This window comes from Petromyzon marinus, chromosome 4 (genome assembly GCF_048934315.1).
Source record: "Petromyzon marinus isolate PM22_M1 ecotype Great Lakes invasive population chromosome 4, UKy_Petmar_22M1.pri1.0, whole genome shotgun sequence".
Lineage (NCBI taxonomy): Eukaryota > Metazoa > Chordata > Hyperoartia > Petromyzontiformes > Petromyzontidae > Petromyzon > Petromyzon marinus.
Window position 1 is genome coordinate 18406435 of NC_133670.1, and position 15946 is coordinate 18422380.

A 15946-nucleotide genomic window follows, 5' to 3' on the forward strand; every position below is an offset into this window, starting at 1 on the left:
AGTCCTAGCATTACAGTAGACACAGTGTTATCACCAGGGTTGTCACCAATTCTTGGTTTTTCCAGGATTGTTCTCTTTTTGAAGTAGCTGTCCTGAGAAATATGTAAGACTTCGCCGGATTGTTTAAAATCTCGGTTTTTGTCAGTTCCATAATAATACTACACCTCTAAATGATGGCTTTGCATGTAGATCTCTTCTCTTCTGGTATTTCAAGATATTTGTCTTCCCAAGATATGTGTCCTTTTTAAAAAACACTGAGATGGCAGCTCTAGATATCACCGTATAATTTATCCTAAAATCTATGTTACAATGAAGCAAATGTTGGATCATAAAATCCAGTCTTTATGTTTGGTGGCCTAAAATTTTATTTTTGTGATACTGTTAGTGGGTTGTCTTTGTAGTTTTATGATTAATGGCTTTCCACTCAGAGTACAGTGACCAAATGTAAAAATAGCATAATGTGCAGAAATTCAAAAGCTGTGTTAAACTTCACCTTGCCAGAAGGCTGAGATATAAATAACAGTTTAAAAATGTCAAGAAATTCATGGGTCAAAAATTACTTTATTAAATATACAAAGCTATAACAAGGGAGTCTTGTAGAATGACTTGGAACGTTTCTCCTGGTAGTCTTAGCATCTTCATTAACTTTAGCTTGTTTGGTTTTTGAAGCCATTGAAATATGCAATGAACTTTAATAATCTTAACATGGTCTGTTGTAACTTAAGAAAACTTTAAGCTATCCATTGTTCTTCAAAACACTTGTTGCTATTTTTGTACAGTAGTGCATGCCAATTTTCTACAATATAATTGACTCCAATAACAACTACTACAATTATAATTGAAACAATATAATTACCGCTCTTTGTCAATAAAAAAACCTCCAGGAGCCAAGCTGTGTCGGTCATGGAGGTTGTTTGACCATATGTCACCTTGCTTGTCAGTGCTGATTGATGGAGGGGTGGGGATCCAGGACTTGTTTAAATATCACTTGCCACTGATGTGACCCATGGCCAGGAATCAAACTGGGGATGGGCTGGGTTCATAGCACAGCACATTAAACACTGCGTCCTTATGTCACCCCCAATTACTACCAGAACAACTACAACAGTGACTGACTACAAAGTATTACCGTATTTACAATTTACTACAGTAATTGTACAACAATCACAACTACAATAGATGTGCTCATACAATAGGTTGCAATGGGGGCACGCTCATGCTGTTGACTTTTTCTAGGTGGTATATATATTGGTATATATGTATTCATTTAAAACTGCAAATTTTTGATAGTTACAAATATTACGTGTTTTTTTAGTTCTTGCATAGCTTTAATGTCCTGCCAACATTTTATGGTGCGGCTTGTGGTTGAGGTGGAGATTGAGAAACAGAGAAATATATGTATCTGCACGACCAATATTAGTAACTTTTACCCCTGGGGAACATTCGAAAACTGACATGTAAATCAACTTTTCCCCCATTGGGGATTGCATCAATGCTGTGATTATTGCCCTATGCCCAAGGGGTTAGCTGGCATTATAATGAGCATTAACTTGTATAGCAACGAATTTCTCAAATTGTGCTGAACCTTGGCCTATGATTTGCCCTTTGCTGTCAATCTCACAGATTTGTTCTGCACTTCATCCGCGGCCACTTTATAAAATGCGTTTGACATGCTGGCAGACCTTTTTTAAGTAAAGGTTACACAGGGCTCAGCATATTAGAGATTGAAGAGCTGTTTCAAACAAACGGAGCCATTAATCTGGCGGAGCGGCCCCCACACCTCAGTATCTGTCTAGGATCAGTGGTGGATGAACTGGTTTGTAAACAAATCTGTGTTTTTTTTAACACGGATATATTTTCACTCACTTGCCAAGGTGGTGGTGTGGTCGTCTCACTGACTGACATCTTGGTCCGACGAATGAGAACATAGAAATATCAGTTCACTTTGGGGATGTGGCCATTGCATAAGGCCATACATAATATGAGACTTGCTAATTCATTTACTCAAAGCTGTTAATAATAAATAATAACGTGTAACGCTACGTAAACATGCACACATCTGCCAAGCAAAAGTGTCACGTAATTGCATTTATTTCTTGCACAAAATTGCTATGCAAAAGTGCCACGTGATAGCATTGATTTATTTCTTTACCAATTGAATTACCTCTGGCCCTGATTAATGTTTATATCTGTAAAAGTTCCGCAATATTATTTATTATGTATTAAAATTATAATACAAACACACAAGCGTGGCTTGTTCACCAGAAAAATACATGGTTCAAAAGTCAAGTGCTACCAAATGTTTTCAGACACTATTCTACTACTGTGTGGCAGTTTTAATAAATCAAAACATCCCCTTATATAAAACAAAATTCACTTTAAAAAATATACAGCCGTTTGATGATGCACTGCTGGATGAAGGACTCCCCACACTGTGTAGATCATGGGGGTTGTTTGACCATACCTCGCCTCACTGGTTAGTGTGGTAGTTGTGGGGTGGAGGTGGGGTGGAGGGGTGAGTACAGGTTGAGACATCACTTTTCACTGATGTCAGCCGAGGTCTGAAATCAAATTCACATTGCTGCTTCACCAGACTGCACTCAATTGCATGGTGAAGTACAGTAAATCAGCCCCGCGTGACTGACACGGCATGGGAAGTCCTCCATTGAACAGTGAATTTACAAAGCACGGCATGCGATTAATTTATTTAAGGTAATACGCACGATGCAGTACAGTACTTTAATATCGCAACATATCACCAACCTATAAAGAACCCATATAAATATACTTATTGTTGCTGCTAACCGGCGACCTTTGAGTATTGGGTATCAGTGCCGTGACTGGCCAGTGTGTGACCCAGAAATGCACGTGCTCGCCAAATGTCTGGCGTAGCACAGTGGCCGATCACCTGTGGATGGAAGGCATGTTCTTAAAAAGGAGTTTACCGCTTTCAATACAAAGTTGCATGGTGTGAGGTCCAACCCTTGCATCACTTTTTGCCAAATGATGTGGAGGTACTGCGATCTTCTCTCTGACTTGGTGAAGTTGCTGGGGTGGTTTAAATACGCACGTCATTGGTTGATGAATCGAGTATGCTTGTTTTCATATGGCACACTGTTGTGCAAGTCATCACACTTGGTCGTGTTAAGGAACTGCAACGTCATATGTAAATAGGCTTAAGCTATTTGTGAGCTTCATGAGGAAAATTTTACGTTGGTAAAATGGAAAAAGGTGCACTAAACTGTGCGTGCGCACCTCATTGTGAAAGACTAAATTCGTGATGTGTCTAGGATGCTGGACAATGTGAATTTCCGTTTAGTCCAACGTGAAGCATGCACCAAACCGCATTTGCTGCTGATATCTAAATACCTTCATCAGTCTTAATTCGACGAAATTTGTCTGGAGATGCTCGCCTTGTGTGTCACAATTTACACAATATGACCCCTTAGGCAGGTTCAGGACCTATTAATCACATTTTAAATATTGCCGATTTAAGTGAATGCATGTGTAGTGACGTAGAATTGGTCACTACATAGCATAGCGCAGGCTGCTGGCAGGGAAGGGGATCTGCAGCTTGTAGCAGCCCTGACTAACAGCAGGCCACGTGGTAGACCCGAGAGGGATCTAGGATAAAGGTTATAAAAGGGGCACCTGAGGGGAGCGCGGGAATCCGCTAGTAGGTTCCAGAAGGGAGGCGTGGCCGGGGCGGAGCGAGGCCATGCTGGGAGGGTAAAAGGGGACCCCGAGCGGGAGCTCGGGGCTGTCATTTGGAGTGGGATCCCTGTCATCGTTGCTGCTAAAGATCGTCACCATCATCGCTGTCGTCTCGTGCCTTCGTCGCTGTCGTCTCCACTTGATAATTGCGCTGCTAGACGTAGTTTGCTGTCTTAGTTCAGCGCCGTCAGTGTCAGACGGCTAGCGTTGTGTGTAGGTTAGTAACAAGTGTAGAGTTGCGTATAAGCGAGAGACAGAGAGTGTGTAACAGTGTCGCCCTTGCAAGCATCTACCGCAGGGCCGTATTATCCAACAGGCACAGTCGGCGCTGTGTCTGGGGCCTACGAAACTAAAGGGCCTACGGAAAAATAATTTGGCCATGTTTTTGCGTGTGATAAAACATCTCGCAAATATGTCTTCTTAAATACATATATTTCTATAAGATAGGCACAGTATATACACAAAGAGACAGAGTCATGTCAATCGGTTTTTATTTCATAAGGTGAGATAAATTAACAGCGGTGATTAACTTTTCGAGATTTTTTTCATCGCAAAATTAGCAATAACATCTTAAAATGGCGTTTTTCGCACAACAGAGAGTAAGTGCAAGGGAAGGCAAGCGTTATTGTCCTCCTGTTGATCGGAGACAGCTTAAAAAAAAATTCAGCTGTAGCGAATGCCAGCGGCAGTAGTCGTGACATGAGGCAGCAGCAGCAACTAGAGAAAGTTACCACCGAAGGCCTACGAAACAGAAGCGCCTGGGGGCCAACAAGAACCCTAAATCCGGCCCTGGGACACCGCACTGGGAAGAGAGCTCCGGCAGACGGCATTGGGCTGTGGCGAAACCCCGCTTATTATTATTAATTATAATAATGCGTTTACAAAGGCCTGCGACGTGATTACACTGGGTCATGTCTCCAGAGACATGACCCATCTCTCCTCTCTCTGTCTTCCCCCAACATAGAACTCCACCCCGTGTGGTGAAATGAACATCGGGTTTCCATCACGCAAATATCATTACAAGTCACCGCTAATTTGATGCATTCACGTGAAATCATTTGCCTCGCAGCTAAGGTATTACTCAGATTTATTTCGAATATCGGAACACGGTTCATCGCATCTGGGTGCCGCTACATTGTAAGCTGCTCTGAGCCGAACGGTTTCAATCGCAAACCAGTGCTTATCCACTTTGCCATCACGCAATTCCAGCACGCTCGTCACTAGAGGGCACGATACTGGGCACAATTTGTCACAAAATATATGCAACAGTACACACACACACGTGCATAAACCCACGTTTTATGCACGGGCAGTGAGCACTCACAACTCAGCAAGTGCACAGAGATCATTGTATGAGTCCATCAGTCACCAAGCGAGGGTTAAAATATGTGGTCTTCCGAAGGACTACAACAAAAGTATTTACCTGTCATTAAGTGATGACCATTTACCAAGTCATCCTTGCAAACTGGATAATGCATCTCATTTGGCCCCCACCTTGCTAAATGAAGGACATTGGAATAGCTTACTCATCCTATAATTGCTTCAGGGGTGATAACACGAGTACCATTTTGTGGTTTGTCCTTATGATAAACTAAGGGATGTGGAATTTCAAACACCAGCTCAGGACCACCAGGAGAGATTAGCTCGATTGTGCATGTACTACTGCGTTGGCTCTCACATGGGATGACATGGCATTGCGGGCTGGTTGGGTACATAGCGTTCCTGCTGGGATTAGATCAGGAGAGCCCCACGTGGCGAGAGGAGTGGTATTATTGATTTGGGCTCGTGTTGGCCTGGAGGGTTGGCAGAGCAGCATGCGGCGTGTGGGTGGAGGCCGTTATCTGAGTGTTTTGAAGCAGTATTTTTGTTGTAGGGAAGGTCATGTGGCAGTTCCCAGTTCTTGATTTATTGTTTTGGTTTCACGTCGGCGATGCACCGCTTGCACTTTTTCCAGCGTGTGGCTTTCGCGGTGTCGCCACCTCCCAACTATAATGCAGTGTTTTGATAAAAATAGCCCCGTGCCAAAGGCCCTGTGCCCTGCAGCTGGTTGCGGCCATGGGCCAGCAAAGCAAGGCGAGGATATTTGAGCACATGAAACGTGAAATAGCGACTAATAAATAATCCATGCAGCGTTTTTAGTTTTTATTTTGGCCGTTCTATAGTTATGTTACAACCACCTTTCTTGCTGAAGTAAATGGGTACCTGGCTTATACACAAAGCAGTCTGCTCACTCATCTACACAAAGATAACATTAGAAACCCAGTGTTGATGCATTACATGTCCTTTTATAGCCCTATCTTTTTGGATATTCCAGGGACTTATCTTGTACACGAGTACATTATTGCTTTTTTTACATTACGTTAATAACTTTTTACGATTTCACTCTGTAATAATTGTATTACCAATTCCTATATCCACCATTGTTCATAAATTGAAATGTGATGCAATTATGCTTTTTTTATGTACTGCCCTTTGTTTATCCTCTGTTGGATGAAGGCCTTTCCACGCTATGGCCATTCCACGGTCAGTAGGGGGTGTCTGACCTGACTTCCATTGCCTTGGTGACGCGGAACAGGGGGCGTTCAGGACCGGTTTAGATATCACTTGCCAAAGACGTTAGCCATGGCCGAAAAACGAACTCTGGTCGCGTTCATAGGGCAATGCGCTAACCACTGCGTTACTGCTCCACCCTGGCTATCTTCTTAGAAACTATAATCAATCATTCTGTCAACTATGATTTACGGGATGGTATATATATGTATTTTGACCTGCTTAGCACTGTACGTAGCCAACTGTGCTCATCAGAGGTGCAACGATCCTGGTATCTTGACTTCTCACCTAGTTAAATTAAATAAAGTTAAAACTTTTTATTTTTATTTCCACTTTGACGTGCATGAAATGTGTAGTATAATCTCCCAAGTGTGAGCACTGACTCCATTGCCCCGTACGTCTGTGTCTATCTCTCCATGTTTGCCTCTTGAATTCCCACTGTGTGCAAAGAGAACCTCATTGGTCAGAGACAGCTTTGATATTCCCATCATTGACACCATTTGCAGCGCCGCAACCACCACACCACAGCCAAAGTCATCACTATTACACCACAGGCACAAGCAGTACCACCACAGTGACCAACTGCCATGTGCGAGGGGCTTATAAATAGCCTTCATGGACCAATGGCGGAGCCAGGATTTTCAGGTAGAGGGGGGTGGGCAACCCCTCCAGCAATGAAAAATGATAGAGGAGTTGTTAGTAAGTAAGGACTTGTTCCTTGCTTTTTATTCGATGCGTGTGTGGTGATGGCGCAGCTATCGATCGAGGGTCGAATTCGAACCGTGTGGTGTGATCGGCATCGCGCTCGCTGAAGGTGAATGCCTTCAGGGAAGTCGTGTAGTGTATACGCAACTGCGCATAATTCTGTGAGTCACTTATAACTGCTTTGCCGTTACTTATTGCCAATTATGGACTCAGACTATTGTCCTCGAATCTCATAGAGTCCCTGGCACGTAAGAATATGCTACACAGTAGAAGTGGGGGTCGCAAAATGCCGATGTGTTACTAATAAACCCCAATGATCCGATCGAAATCCCTAATTTCGATCGGATCATTGGGGGGGCACGTGCCACCCCACCCCACTCTGGCTCCGCCAGTGTCATGGGCCACACTGACTGCCCAGCATGGGTGATCCATAGCTACTTGTTAAATGTCATCCCACGCCTCTGTATCAGGAGCCAAAAAAGATACCTAAATCCTCCTACACTTAATTAAATTCTCTACCAGAGGGTGAGGTAGAAACTTAATAATAATCGTTCAAATTCTTTGGGTCTTACGGTAAAGTCACGATCCTTATGACGAACGCTTGTGTTGCGATCTAAACGTCGTAGTTTTTTGTTATTTTCTTTGGACCTATCTACGTGACTTTACCGAATGACCAAAAGAATATGAATTCCTGCAGTCACGAAAGCTTTAAGTCAAGATTTAATCGTTCAATGTATAATGCGCTTTCCATCCTAGGACCCCAATGTTCAAAATAAGTAGTCGAACTTGATGGAGATGTGCTTTGTAATTAAATTCAAATGCAGCGCAGTATTTGATTCACTTCCGTTTCCATCACACAAGACACTTGTTTCACTGGTTCAGCTTGCAGATAAATTGTGTTATTGTTAAAACGTTATATACAGTACTGTACTAGCACATGACCGTATTTTGCAGTGGCAGCAAATCGTAGTTACAAAAACGTATTTGATTTCTATATTTTTTACAACAAATACTCATTTAAGTTACTTAAATTTCAAAATCAATGTCCATAGAATAGGCAAAAAAAATATCATTGGCCGATTCAATCCACTCCCCTCCCCCCTATTTAATGTGGGCTTCATAGCCGCAAGCCAACCATCGCCCCATGGCCAAACACAAGTCGCCGTTGCAAATTAAATTTGAATAATCACATCCACTTATGCAAATAGCCTTCATCGGTGCTCATCACGTGCCTTTTAGTAGTCTCTGAGAGGAAATAATTCATGTTGGTGGCGGTAGCAATGATTGTGAGAATACTCGTGACGGTTATTATGGTGATGGTAGCGGTGTTTGTTACGATGGAAGTGATTTGATGGTGTATTAGTGATAAACTGAAGGACGTATTTATTGTAATTAGTTTATGTATTGTGCAGTACTCTCTATCCCCCCCCACCCGCCGTTGCTGGCACCAAACTTACCAACATGTTGAGCAACTTTAAATTTTGATTTAAAGCTTTCGTGACTGCAGTAATTCATATTCTTAGTTTTTTCGGTAAAGTCACGTTGAAGAGAAACAACAAAATAATAAAATATATATAAAACAATAAAAAATTCTCACGACGTTTCGACCATAACTCAAACGAGTTATGGTCGAAACGTCGTGAGAATTTTTTTATTGTTTTTTATTGTTTATATTGTTTTTTATTGTTTTATATAATATTTTGTTGTTTCTCTTCAATGTGACTTTACCGAAAAAACTAAGAATATGTTGAGCAACTGTTGAATTGTGCATCGTAGACTCAGTTACGTAAGGTTTATACTAATTATATGTAAATAGATAAGAGCCAGAACAATTATGTTATACATCAATTAAATTAAAACTTTAAATAATCGATAATACATGCATCGAATCATGTATAGAGCGTCATTCATGCACTTGCATCCCACAACGCCGCATCATACATTAGCCAGTCCCTTACACAGATGACACCAAAAAAACCCCACTACTTAGCAAATAAAAAAACTAAAAGATGAATACATAAATAGCAAGACAAAATGCATAAAATAAGAAAATTGTCATCATAGAGAAGATAAGTTAAAATAAATAAATCCGTTCGGTCTCCATACCCCAAACGCCAATCCCAACATTTCACCGGATTTAGGAGAACTTTCACATGAGGGATGGTGGAGTGGCCAAAAAGTTATGAGCCAGTTTTACCATAATATAAATGCCTATTTCCCAGCATATATTTCTGGGCAATTAATTAGGATTTTAGGTCAGATTTGAATAAGTTCACTGATTTTATTTGTCGGACGTGTAACGGGAGAGTGTTCCAGACTGTGGGGGCTGCACACGTGAACGTTCGTCCGCCAATCGATTTGTATAAAAACAATTTTGGAGTGCCCAGCAAACCCCTCGGTGGAAGAAGAGTGGAGACCCGGAGCAGCGGGCAGGGCCTACTAACAGTGGGCGGGGCCTACGACCAATGGGCGGGACCAACATCTGACCGGAAGTCCCTCCCCCTGCCTGTGCGGATGGGGCTAGTGAGTGGGTGGGCGTGGCTATGGCAGAGGGGCTACCCACTCACCGTGCATCCCAGTGGAGCTACCCAGACATATATTGGTAGCCTTCAACGGGTATGCATATTTACCTGTGATTGTGTGTACAGCATGTTGAAGTTCTTTCGCACCGTACGTAGCTAACCGTGCAAATACTAGGAGGTGCGGGGCGTAGGATTAAATCTGCAATAGCAATTCGTCCTCATGTGTTTTTGTCAGATTGATTGGATAATGAAAAAAAAACTAAGTGAACCAAATGACCCGATATGACCCACGCTTAGCAGGACACTTTATTTGTATTAAACAAGTATGCTTGTGTGCAAATGCAGACATTTACCAGAGACGGGGGGAAAAAAAAACCTCGTTTACCGAGAGAACATTGGCATGACTGGCGAGTGTCATTCTACTTTTCTGTGCCATATCCTGCAGTGATTCCTCTTGGAAAACGCTTGAGATGGATGCGTTATTTTTAAATGCCAAATTCGTTGACAGCGAGGTGAGAACCTGGTTACACTGGAGTGATGGATACTCATGCGCCCTGCCTCGAGATCTCTGTTTTGTTTGTATTGATTTCAGAAACGCAGTACACAATGTCGTTTGGTTCAAGACGTAGGCTTCCGCGACCAATATTATTCATAAAGGTTTTTGGGTTAGATCGCGCAAGTATAAATGTGTTGTAACCCTCCACCAACCGACACAGCCAATTATGGATTTGTCACGTAAACAAGACGCCAATTAATTACTATTTCAGCCCACCGGTGTGTTGGAGAGTAAATCCAAATTCATAATTTAAGTAGTACGACGTTTCGTTGGTAATTACATCCAGCATCATCGGGCGATTTGACAGAATAGTGAAGCAATCCACCTGTTTCCGGTATTATGAGTATGTCTTCTGATTATTATTAAAATTGTTCATGTATATAACACTACAGTACTGCATATTGAGTTTTATTTGTAGTTGAAAAGTGTTCCCTTGGTTTTTTTGGTTCTCACGATAAGCAAATATTTTATAAACACTTTATATCCTCTGGGATTGAGTACTGACAATGTAAATAATCATGTGCGTGTGTGTCTGGACACGTTTAAAGTAGCTTTTGTGAACATCTGTGTTTTTGTTTTATGGTTACAATGCCCTTTATTGCACTGTTAAAGACTCATAAAACTGGTACTACCAGACATACACATAAAGTACTACTCTTTGTTTTTTTCGGTAAAGTCACGTAGGTAAAAAAAATCAATAAAATAAATTAAAAGAACTAAATCAAATCACGACGTTTCGGAGGCGACACAAGCTTCCGTCTTCAGGTGGAAACCGTCACAGCAAAATTGCTGTATCAAGTGAAGAGAGCTCTAAGAGATTATATACAGGTTAAGGGGGGGGGGGAGCCAGGGTATCTTAGCTCTTCACTTGATACAGCAAAATTGCTGTATCAAGTGAAGAGAGCTCTAAGAGATTATATACAGGTTAAGGGGGGGAGCCAGGGTATCTTAGCTCTTCACTTGATACAAGAGAACTCGAGATTAAATACAGCAATTTTGCTGTGACGGTTTCCACCTGAAGACGGAAGCTTGTATTGCCTCCGAAACGTCGTGATTTAATTTAGTTGTTTTCATTTATTTTAATGATTTTTTTACCTACGTGACTTTTTACGAAAAACCAAAGAGTATGAATCATTGCAGTCACGAAAGCTTCAAATCTAGAAGTAAAATACTGATATCCATGATACATAAAAATCTAACCTTTTCACTTTGTCGGAACAAAGTTGGCTTGTCAAAGCTTGATAATATAATTGAAGGACTAACTTAGTAAAATTACATTGTTGGATTTCAGCCAATGAAATCATTGCAATAGGTAGTTTACAAAGCATGCATCCAGCTTTGTATGTTTGCAGGATTGCAAACATACAAAGCCACCACGCTAAGACACTCCAAGCATGAGCCTATAGATATGTATGAAGGGCTACACTTTGTGAATAAGAAGACATTTTTACCTAATTCACAGAGAGGAAACACTTTGGTTAACCACGTATAGTATCTCCCTGATAATTGCGGATAACAGGATACATTTTGCCGCAGTGTAGGAATGTGCAGTACTTCAGGGCTTTGGTGGCAACTGTGGTGATGGGGAGACATCGCACATTCCATTTGGAAGCCTTTTCTGGAGCCAAATCTAGTCCTAAATTCACTTCACTGTAAGTAGTTCAAATTCAGGACCAAGCGGAAACCACTCTGAGCCAAAACGTCAGACATCATGCCAAAAATCCATCATACAACTGCGAAAACTGATCCGGTATTTTCTTTGAACCTTTCGATGTGACTATACGACGTTTCACATTTTCCACTGAAAGCATAATATAAAGTTTAAGCTGAATCATAATATAATGCAAAATGTTGCTTGGGATCCTTCAGCCCTTGACATTTTGTCTACGTTTGCCACCAACGAAAACATCCTACTTCGAAATAATACATCTGTGAGTGCTGTTTTATGCTTAACAATGTTGTTATGTTTGAAAACTGCATTAAAATGTACGTACAAAGCTGTAAAATAACCATTATAAGAGCACAAAGAGTGCCGTAGCTGTGATTGAGCGAGGTAAAACGCAAATTAAGAAACAAAGTTTAGGGCCCCAGATAGCTCAAGGGGCAACGGATTCATGAAAGAATAGGGAGGCGCCAAATATCAGCTGGAATTCAGAGCTTAATGGGCATTGACAGCCAACTCCTTTACAAACGAATTGACGTCTAATTTACATTTTGTATGCAGCTCTCTTCTCTCATCTCACTTAATTTGTCTCATCGGTATCTCTTTTTTAATGACACCACTTTTTTTCGTCCACAATTCTCTCCTCTCTTTAATTTTTTTGCCTGTTTTGTATTCATCTTGTCATTTCACTTGGATTGGAAGGGAGGGTTCCAAAAATATATATATTCTACTGAGGGCCCCCAATGAGCCATCACCACCATCACTGGTAAACGGTAACCATACATGCATTTCCTGGTGAGGTTCTTAGAAATATCCTTTGCAGCAGTGATATGTCACACGGAGGCACGGTGTGGTTGCAGTTAAGGGAATGCATTGCCCTGGTACATTCTTCGGGGCTAGAGTGTCTGTAACTACAAACCAGCATGCACCACGTGCGGCAGTAAAGGCCGGTTTTAAGGAGCTGTTTATTAAAAGCCCTTTTAACTGTGTTGTCTTAAAACCCCAATGAGGCATTGAAAAGTCACCGGTGGTGGAACAGCTGCTTGGAAGAACCTCGCCATACTTGGCTGCGACAGTAAATTATAGTAGTTACCATTTTAAGTGAGAATATTGTGAAAATGTAATTTTGTGACTTACCTTTTGTTTGACTGTACATTATAATAATTTGACATTGATTGCAAAACTTTACAATGACAAGTGCTTTCAATGTGAGGTCTAGTTTGCCAAGATATAATTTAAAGCAAGAGTGACCTTTTCGTTGTGGTCCATGCAATAGTTACATCACGTCTATTTGTTTATGGCCTAAAACCCTTCAGTTCAATGAGAGCTGGACACCCATTCAAAAGATCACATATCTCCGGCCCGTCTAGAGGAGATAACTGGATGTGAGATCGTAATGTGAGCCGAGCCCTCTTGTGTTTTAAATCCTGAAACACCAATTTGTAAACTTCAGGGCCCTGTTAAGCGATTGTTTAAAAAAATAGATTAAGAAACCAGTAAACTATTTGTTCATTTTGCATTACATGTCTTTAAAAGTGCAGTGTCACAACCTAAATATTGTACCAATTAAATAAACTGCAGGGATAAAGTGAAATAAACTCACAACGTTGCCTTTTAGCCTCTTTACAATTGAAGTGTGTGGGATTTGTCTTTAAAAAGGGCACTTCTAATGGGGAGGTAAATCAGTGATGCCAAGGTATACTGTCTGTTCACGGGGGTCATAATGAATAGACCCTTTTGTACAACTTGGTTATACCATGACTTGCTAGGTGGCTATGTAGCCAAGTGGTTAGCTCAAGTTGCCAACTAGGCAGTTTGCACGTAGTGGACACTCAGTCCCATGGGTGCCCCTCTAATTCAGTTGGAGCATTCAAAATAATATGACTACGTAAGAAAATAGTTACAAATGAAAACCTTCGTCGCACAAAGTCAAGGAATGAAGACGATAGTGCTGGTCTCCCCCAGCTCCAGTGGGTGCGTGAACACCACTCATGCAACCCCCGCTGACTTGGCTGCCCAATTGAGGATGTCCAGATGCCAGAAGCAGGCGAACACACAGATTTATGTGGGCCATCATAAACCGACCCATTTGTCCTGGCACCGATGGGTGTGGCAGCGTGCTTGGTGGACCTCGCCTGAAGCTCCATGCATGAAAAAGCAATCCGACCCAATTTGAAGTGCAGCCCCAGGCAAGCGAAGCATTTGGGTGGATTTGGCTGCTTTTTGTGATCTGCCACACTCGGCACACTCTCGCCTGCCTACCTGTTGCATGCTCCGGTGTAACAATTTGACACGGCGTCTTGCGCTGAACGATTTCCTCCGCCACAAACGAAGTCCCATCAAAGGTGGAAAATGTGCGCTGTGATCCCAGCGAAAATATAACACCGGCGAATAAACAGCAGCCACTTAAAAGAAAAACGTGGCACTCACTTCCTTGGAGCACAAATAAATATGTGGAGCAGATCTCTAGAACTGTTTTTCGTGGGAGCAGTATGGAAGAACAGGATGTATCATTGTTCAGGCGATGTAGAGACAAAGCTGTCAAACCCTAGTGCCTTGACCATGTGCAATGAGAATGATCACTTTGGTTGTTATTTGCTTTGTAATAATGTGGTTGATCATTGCTGTCGTGTTTGTTTTGTAACCTTCTGGATGCCATTTCAAACCCATTGGCATCTGATTGCGTGTACTCACAAGTGGGAGTATCATTGGCCAAGATTATTTTACGAGCTCTGTAGGCTGAGTCTTCCCACAGCTAAGCAAATAAACTATCCCCTTGGTGTGTGCAGACAAGGAAACATATTTGAGACAATTTTTGAGTAAAAAATTACTGCAATGAGTTCCTTCTTAAAATGATACATTCACTGGATTGACGTGTATCGTGTGTCGACCTGTGTGTGTGTAGTGACATAGAATCGGTCACGTAGCAGCTTAGCGCTGCCTGTTGCCAGGGAAAGGGATCTGCAGCTTGCAGCAATCCTGACTGACAGCAGGCCACGTGATAGACCGGAGAGGGATGTAAGGGAAAGGTTACGGAAGGGGCACATCGAGAACCCGCGAGTAGGTTCCAGAAGGGGGATGTGCCTGGGGGGCGGAGCCAGGTCGCGCTGACAGTATAGGAGGGGCCCCGGGAGGGGACCTCGGGGCTGTCGTTTGGAGTTGGATCCCCGTCGTGCTGCTGCTGGAGTCTTCACCGTCGTCTCCGTCTTCACCATCTCGGCGTCGCCAGTCAGGCAGTCTGCCAGCTGTCCTGACTGGGAACTTTAGTTACTAAGTGTTACTGTCAGGTCGTGTTAATAAACCAGAGTGCCTACTACTCTTAGTGTCGCTGAGACACTACATGTGTATAAATTCGCGCTTACGGCCAACACCAGTGACGATTATTTTATTCGGTCCTGGGTCTCCCCTAGGTCAACTCAGCATCAAATGAGTACCTGGTACGGTGTATAAACATCGCCACTAGGGACACAGAAGTGGCCGGGCGTGGTGCTGGCCACCCACCCCCTCGTGTGCCATGCTGGCCTTCATAGGTGCTTGCTAACAGCACTTTCCCCAACAGTCTGTTAACGCTATACGGGGTATCTTTGTCTTTGTATAGACAACGCCATGTATTCTGCAGTGCCCCACAGCTGAACAATTTTTTGCCCATATATAAATATGGTACAACCTCACATGTCCATCCGATGATCACCACTCTCCAATTCCCGTAGTGTGAGGGCGCATTTAAACCCAGTTTCAGAAACAGCTGCAGTGGGGGAGTCCACTAGTCAAGCGTTACGACATCAGCTGATGACCGCAGTGGCAGCAGGCAGCAACAGCAGGCACCTCCCAATCATGCTGTCATCCGCCCACCTTACCATGCACCTGCGACTGCACCAGGTGACCTCCGCGGCCACCAGCTGGAGCAGAAACAGCTGCAGGCACAGCAGAAGCAGTCAACTCACCTGCCACAGTCTGCTCCAAGCAATCCGTGTTCTGTTCGCAGTGCTTTTCTCTGAATGGCGCCACTAATTTGTTGAACGTTCACCCTTGCTGTATTTATCTGCTTTCGCAGTTTTCAAATTTCTATATCTTGCAATTGATCTTGATTTAAAGTTGCAACCTCTACATCTTCCGCTGTCAATACAGGTCTTCTGGCTTCATCAGCTTCCCATCTCTCTCCAGTTGCTCTTCTTCGTCCTTGCTGGAGGTGGTGGAGAGAAGTTGGATCTAAGGCGCTAAACTCAAGATCAAGCG

At 42.6% G+C, this 15946-nt stretch overlaps 1 protein-coding gene across 1 annotated transcript in view; it reads left to right on the forward strand.

Moving 5' to 3' along the window:
- The window catches only part of LOC116938549 (growth factor receptor-bound protein 14-like), a 142527-nt gene that overhangs the window by 27763 nt on the left and 98818 nt on the right, over positions 1 to 15946 (forward strand). The window lies entirely within an intron of this gene.